We start from the raw sequence: 6,875 nt of genomic DNA on the forward strand, positions 1-6,875 counted from the left end.
TAATGTTTTTTATTTATTTTATTTTTTAAATTTATACAGAACAGAATTTTATTTTCTTACAGTCCTAGAGGCTGGGAAGTCCAAGATTAAGGTACTGGAAGCTTCAGTTGCCTCATGAGGGTCTGGTCTCTGCTTCCATGATGATATGTTGAATGCTGATTCCTCAGGGGAGAGGAACACTATGTCCTCACCAGCCCTTGCAGAAAAAAAAATATGGAACGCATTTGCGTGTCATCCTTGCACAGGAGCCATGCTAATTTTCTCTGTATCATTCCAATTTTAGTATATGTGCTGCCAAAGCGAGCACACATGTTTTTTAAGTTCATCATAAGTTCATTCACTTTGTAGCATGTATAGCTACTCCATTCTTTTTTATGGTTGCACAATATTCCATTGTATGTATATACCACCATTGTTTCCACCTTTTTGCTATTGTATTTTTGTTTTGTTTTTTTTTTAATTAAAAAGCATTTATATTCTACATTTACTAAGTTTTACATGTATCCTTGTAAGTTGCACCGCACTATTGTAAATAGTGCTTCTATGAACATGTATGTACAGGTGTATGTCCATTTGAGCCCTTTGTATCCATGGGTGATTGTTTCCAGAACCTCCATGGATACCAAATTCCTGATCCTCCAAAGATACCCCAAACCATGTGTGCTTAAGTCCCTCAAATAAAATGACACAGTATGGTTGGCCCTCCATTTCCAAGGATTCTGCATGCAGAGATACCGAGGGCCAACTGACCCATTTTCAGTTCTTTTGGGCATGTTGCTTTGTTTTAAACCATTAGGACAGACAACTGAGGTCCTCAATGCCATCCCCATTCTTTGTCCTTTATCACTGCTAACTGGATAAATCTCTGACCTTGAATAGCCTAGGATACTTTCATTTGAGAAATGGACAGGGGAGGACTCTTGGATGGTGTTTTTTAATCTACATACATGGTTCTCGAGAGTGCTTTGATTATTTGTTTAGCCAACCAACAAATTTCTTTTGAGCATCATTCTATGAAAGGCACTGTGCTTGAACACTTGGAGGATCTGAGGGATCTAAGCCATGATCTTTATTCGTTGGAGCTTGCTAACCAGTGATAAAGATACCAGCATGTGAAGAACTCTAAAGCAAGGCACAAGTGTCCTGTGTCCCCAATACAGAGGGAGAGAGCCTTCTGGGTGGGGTGACAAAAAAGGCTATATTTAGGAGATAGTTTTTGAAATGAACCTAGGCTATTAATGGAGGATTTTTAAGGAGAAAGCATTTTTCATGGCAAGGGTAAAAGTATGGCAGTAAGAAGTTTAATGTATAGGCCAATTTGACTGGAACAAGAATTAATGTAGGATAGGAATGGATGAAAGGGCTGATGTAAAGGATTGGGAGTTTGTACTTTATTTTGAACCAAAATGGAAACTTTTGGGAGGCAGTCTAGTAATGGGGCAAAAATCTTTTATTTTATTTTGTGACTTTATGGCTTTGAAGATCTGTATCACTGTTGTATGGTCATGGCTTAGAATAGTTATTCTTGCCAAATCCTTCAGAGTCTTCAAGTGCTTAGTCACATTTTTTTTTTTGGCTTCTCTAATACTTACTGATATGCTTTCTGAGGACCTGACTAGCAGGTAAATTACAAGTGTATGCCAGAGTGTGTTCTGTGGAATATCACTTCTACAAATAGATTTCATGATTAAATACCTTAAATCACTGCACAGTGCATGTCACTCTTGAAGATTCATAATACACATTTAGTAGCTTCAAGGCTTTGCAAAATCCTGCATCAGAGAAACCAATTTAATTTGTTTAGCACAGGATTTCCTAAACTTACTTGCAGTAGTGGGATGAATGGTAGTCCCCCCCCCAAAACACATCCACATCAATTCCCTGAACCCCTGCATGTGACCTTCTTTGGTAAAAGAATCTTTGCAGTTGTAATTTAGTTAAGACTAGTGAGATGAGGTCATCCTGGATTATCCAAGTGGGCCCCAAATCCAATGACATATTCCTTACAAGAGAAAAGCAGAAGGAAATTTGAGACAGACAGCAAAGGAGACAGACACAGAAAAGAGATGATATGAAGACAGAGGTTGAGATTGGAGTGATGTGGCCACAAGACAAGTTGTTGACAGCTACAAGAAGCTGGATGGCCAGGAAGAATACTGCCCTAGAGCCTTTAGAGGGAAATAGGGAGAAATTAACACACCTTGGTTTCAGATTTTTGGCCTCCAGAACTGTAGTGTAGTCAATCCTTCCTTCCTTCCTTCTCTCTTTCCTTCCTTCCTTCCTTCCTTCCTTCCTTCCTTCCTTCCTTCCTTCCTTCCTTCCTTCCTTCCTTCCTTCCTTCCTTCCTTCCTTCCTTCCTTCCTCTCTTCCATCCTTCCTTCTTCCCTTCTTTTTTTTTCTTTACCAAGAAATATAAGCAAGAGATTTCTGTTGTCTTAGTTTGTGGCAATTTGTTACGGCAGCCCTAAAAAACTGATATATTTGCCCATAAAACTCTTTTCATGGAACAACTACTATGTATACCCAAATATGAGGCAAGGTTTTTTTCTTCCAATCTACCTCTCAAAAAAAAAAAAAATTGAGTATCCTTACATTCAAGCATTTCCAAGATGTCATATTTCAGGGTGTTTTCTCAATTATTTGCTTTTGAAAAACTAAGGTACTAAATGGACAAAACTTAATCTTGAAATCATTTCAATCAATGCTAGTTTTGGTTGCTGATAAAGGTCCTCTGATGGAATTGGTTAAAAAGGGGGGGAGAATAAATTTGACACAAAATTAGAAATTATTCTTAAGAGAATGAGGCAGATGCTATGGACTAACCTGCTCACAATCTTTCTTCAAATCTGTCTTCTTCCATTAAAGGAGATGGAAAGCAAAATCAGTGTTTCCATACTCTCTGGCAGTGAGGATTTGGGGCACACTTGAGGTTCTAAAACTCATGCACTTTTATAAGTCTTCCTTTGCAAGGAGGCATCCATTTTTGTTTGTGAAGGAAGCAGAGAGATGTGTGGCAGCAGCAGCTTAACTTTCCTGGTAGCTTCCTTACTTACATGGGCAGCCATAACAGCAGAGCCAGATTTGGCTTGTGGCTTCTCGTTCTCTCTGGCCAGTCCTCTGCTGTGATTTTGTAATTATTACTAGAAGCCCAGTCTAGAGTCTGTTTCTTGCCAAACAGTCCCCTACAACCACCAGTTCAGTGATTCTGGAAATTATACATGTATGACACCGTTATAAATTTCTTGCTTAAACTAGCCAGGAGTTAGACCTTTGTTGTCGGCAGCTAGACCCTTACAGGGTATGACCTCCCTATGCAAGAAGTGGGTACTGGTATCAATCAGCATACAACACAATACCGTAAATGCATATGTTGAAGAGATCGCAAATCTAAACCTATACAAATTTTTTGAAATCGTGGACTTATATAATTATGGCTTGGTGTTCAATGTTCACAGATAGCCTCAAACATGAATTAAAAAATACTATATGTAAATAAAATCTACTGGATTGGATGCCTTAAGACATATTTCTTTGGGTGACTAAGGTATTGAAAGACTTAGATAAGAGTTTAAATAAAATTGCTTTCTAAAATGTAGACCAAAAAAAGCATTATTGCAAAATCAATGTATTATTTCACATATGTGATTTAAACTTTTATGTGTAACCAAATGAATGAATCTAATCCTGTACATTTGATTCTCCTTTCTACTTTTTTTTTTTTTAAGAAAGTCTCACTTTGTCACCCTCCGTAGAGTGCTGTGGCATCACAGCTCACAGCAACTTCCAGCTCTTGGGCTTAGGTGATTCTCTTGCCTCCTGAGTAGCTGGGACTACAGGTGGTGCCACAAAGCCTGGCTATTTTTTGTTGCAGTTTTGCCCGAGCCGGTTTCAAACCCATCACTGAGCCACAGGCACCACCCAGATTCTCCTTTCGGTATTTCAAACATTTATATTTTGAAGTTGGCTAAAAAATCTCAAAAGCTCAATATTGTTTTGGGGGGAATTTTTCCTTTGCAAAACGAGATCACTGTACATTCAGGATTGGCTGAGGTTCAAGTTATATGGTATCAATATGGCCTGAACCAACGTGCAAGGGACATTTAGTGACAAATACTGGCCTGCCTGATGAAGGCTGAGCATCATATATGGGGATTTGGGGTTCAACGAACTATTGAAATAACAAATAAAGTGTGTACGTGTTTATTCCCTTTCCCCGGCCCTGACTTTTGTGGGGGCTCTGTCCTTGCTCCTATTCCTAACATAGATGAGGGAGACAAGGTCTTCCCCTCAGCAAACTTGTAGGGTCTGGTTAACAGTGGAATAGAGAAAGAGCTGCGAGGCAGTCACAAGGGCCGTGACAGGAAGCCAAGGGACATTTCCACTTAGTCAGAGACCAACTTGAGCAGAGAGGTGGCATTTTGATTGTGCCTCCTTTATTCCTATTATCTATAGATGTTACTAGATTAGAGTTATCCTTCAGACAGAAATGAACAGTTCCTTTCTTGACTTCATAGGTGCCAGATGTCTGGAATTCCTAATTAACTCCCTCCTCCCCTCCCCCAAGTCCTTCAACTATAATTTTCCCAGCACGTTCACCTACAGTGGGAGAGAAGCGTCAGGTTTAGCCGTCTTGACTGGCACAAGGATGGCCGCTCTCATTTACAAAGGAGGAAGGAGACTGCCTGGTGTCCCCATGTCCCGGAAGATTGTAACAGGTGGGAGGCGGCGACTCTGTCTGGGTCCTGCCCTTGCCGGGCTTGGGTGGCGGCTGGCCGCTGTGGCCCTTGACGGTCCGGCGCAGTTTCCCCGCCGCCCGCTGGGTCGCACTGTGGCCTTATGAATGCGCGCCCCGGCGGGACAGCAGCGCGCGGCGGCTGTGTCCAGCCCCCGGCGCGACTGCTAAGGAGCCGAGGGCCTCCCGGGGCTGTGACAGATGGAGAGCTCTTCCAAACCTCAGCAAAGTTTGCACACACAACGACAGAGCCCAGGGGTTGGACCTTGCCGGCCTGATGGGCTGACCTGTGCCACCCTCCGGAAGGGACCCCGGTTCTGGAGGAGTCAGGCGCCCGGCTCTCGGTGGCCATCTCGGAGGGCACAGACCAGTGGTCCCCAAGGAGAGAGGGTTGGGGAGGAGTCCAGTGAGAGTCAGGAAAGCCGGTGACCACGCGCTGAGCCGTATTCATTCTTACTAGTCGTATGCTGGTGGAAAGTGTCTCTCTGATGCCTTCGCTGCATTTTCTTTATATCTGCACAAGGGTTTTTAAAAATTTTATTAACTTTTTTTTTGGCCTTGCTTTCCCCCTTAGCATTGGTGCTCCTTGCTGGGGTGGGACTTGGAATCTCCTTTCTTGTGACACCAGAGCTTAAAGTACCATGGATCCAGCCCCGCCCCCATGCTTACGTGTTCATTTAATATTTATTTTTTAAAAATTAGCTATTTTTTACAAAGGAAAAGTTGTAAATGCACATAGCAGAGCATTGAAACAGTTCGGAAGTCTCCTCCCTATTTAGACCAGGCCACCACTATGACTACTTTCTTTTGATTCCTTCCAGAACACTAACATAATTGCTATATCCTTTCAAACGCTCCCCCGTCTCCAAATTTGGTCCTCTGCGCCGCCTCCAACCTCCTTATTGTCCATCTCGTCTCGGAGATGGCCTCACATCAGCACCTGTAGATCCACGGCCTTCTATTGGGTGGCTGCCTGGTGATCTATCCATATCAGCAGCCCATGATTATTCAGTCAGTCCGGATTGAAAGCTATGGAAGTTGTTCCCAGCCTTTGGCTGTTACCGACAATTCTGCAGTGAACATGGATGACTATGTGTCTTTGGGTATATAAGTAAGTTCCTAGAAATGGAATTGTTCCCTTGAAGAATATTTGCACTTTGCATTTTATAGGTCTTGCTAATTAGCCATTCATAGTCTCATCAGTGACTGCTACCTACTCCCCACCTTAACACTAGGTTTACGCGCTTTTAAAATAGTTGCCAATGTGATAGGTTAAAAAGTGGGATCTTATTGTTTTGATTCACATCTTTTAAATTTTTGAGTAAGAGTTATTCTTTTTCATGTAAAAACATCTATTGGAATTTTAAGAATGGGTGGTTCACTTTCTTTGCCTATTTCAATTGGCTATTGATCTTTTTTTTACAGACTGCAAGTGATTTGTGTGTATTAAAGAAATCAAACCTTTGGCTATCATACCTATTTCATCTTTGTTTCACTTGTGGCATTTACTGTTCATAAATTTTAATATATGAACATAAAAATATATCAGTTTTTTACTTTATAGCTGCTGAGTTATCTGGTTTTTTTTTTTTTAGAGAGTCTCATCTTATCGCCCTTGGTAGTGTGCTCTCGCATCATAGCTCACAGCAACCTCTAACTCTTGGGCTCAAGATACTCTCTTGCCTCAGACTGCCGAGTAGATGGGACTACAAGCACGGGAAACAATGCCTGATTATTTTTAGAGGCAGGGTCTTGCTCTGGCTTAGGCTGGTCTCAAACCTGTGAGCTCAAGCAATCGACCCCACTCCCAGAGTGCTGGAATTACAGGCATGAGCCACTGAGCCTGGCAAGTTTTCTGTTTTGTTGAGAAAGACCTTTCTGAGCCAAATATTGCATCCAAAGTGTCCTGGTTGTTGGTATAGCAATCTCTCCAAAGAGGACCCAGTAACACGAAAAACTTACTGTGCGCTAGCTCAGGGGGAGGGAATGTTATATTTTTCTGTGGGGAAAAGATGTGATTTGAAAACAAATGGTTTGTCTTAAAAAAAAAAATAACATGGTATATATTTGTTTGAATTTTTCACTGTCACAGCGCATGGCGATGATACACATTTCTTTCTTTTTCTTGTCTTCTAATTTAGCC

The 6,875-nt window shown here is 41.6% G+C and overlaps 1 pseudogene; it reads right to left on the reverse strand.

Moving 5' to 3' along the window:
* Positions 1–207: 207 nt before the first annotated feature.
* Positions 208–307, reverse strand: LOC128590982 (uncharacterized; annotated as a pseudogene).
* Between the last annotated feature and the right edge of the window lie 6,568 nt (positions 308–6,875).

The sequence above is a fragment of the Nycticebus coucang genome, chromosome 7 (assembly GCF_027406575.1).
Source record: "Nycticebus coucang isolate mNycCou1 chromosome 7, mNycCou1.pri, whole genome shotgun sequence".
In the NCBI taxonomy this organism is placed as follows: Eukaryota; Metazoa; Chordata; class Mammalia; order Primates; family Lorisidae; genus Nycticebus; species Nycticebus coucang.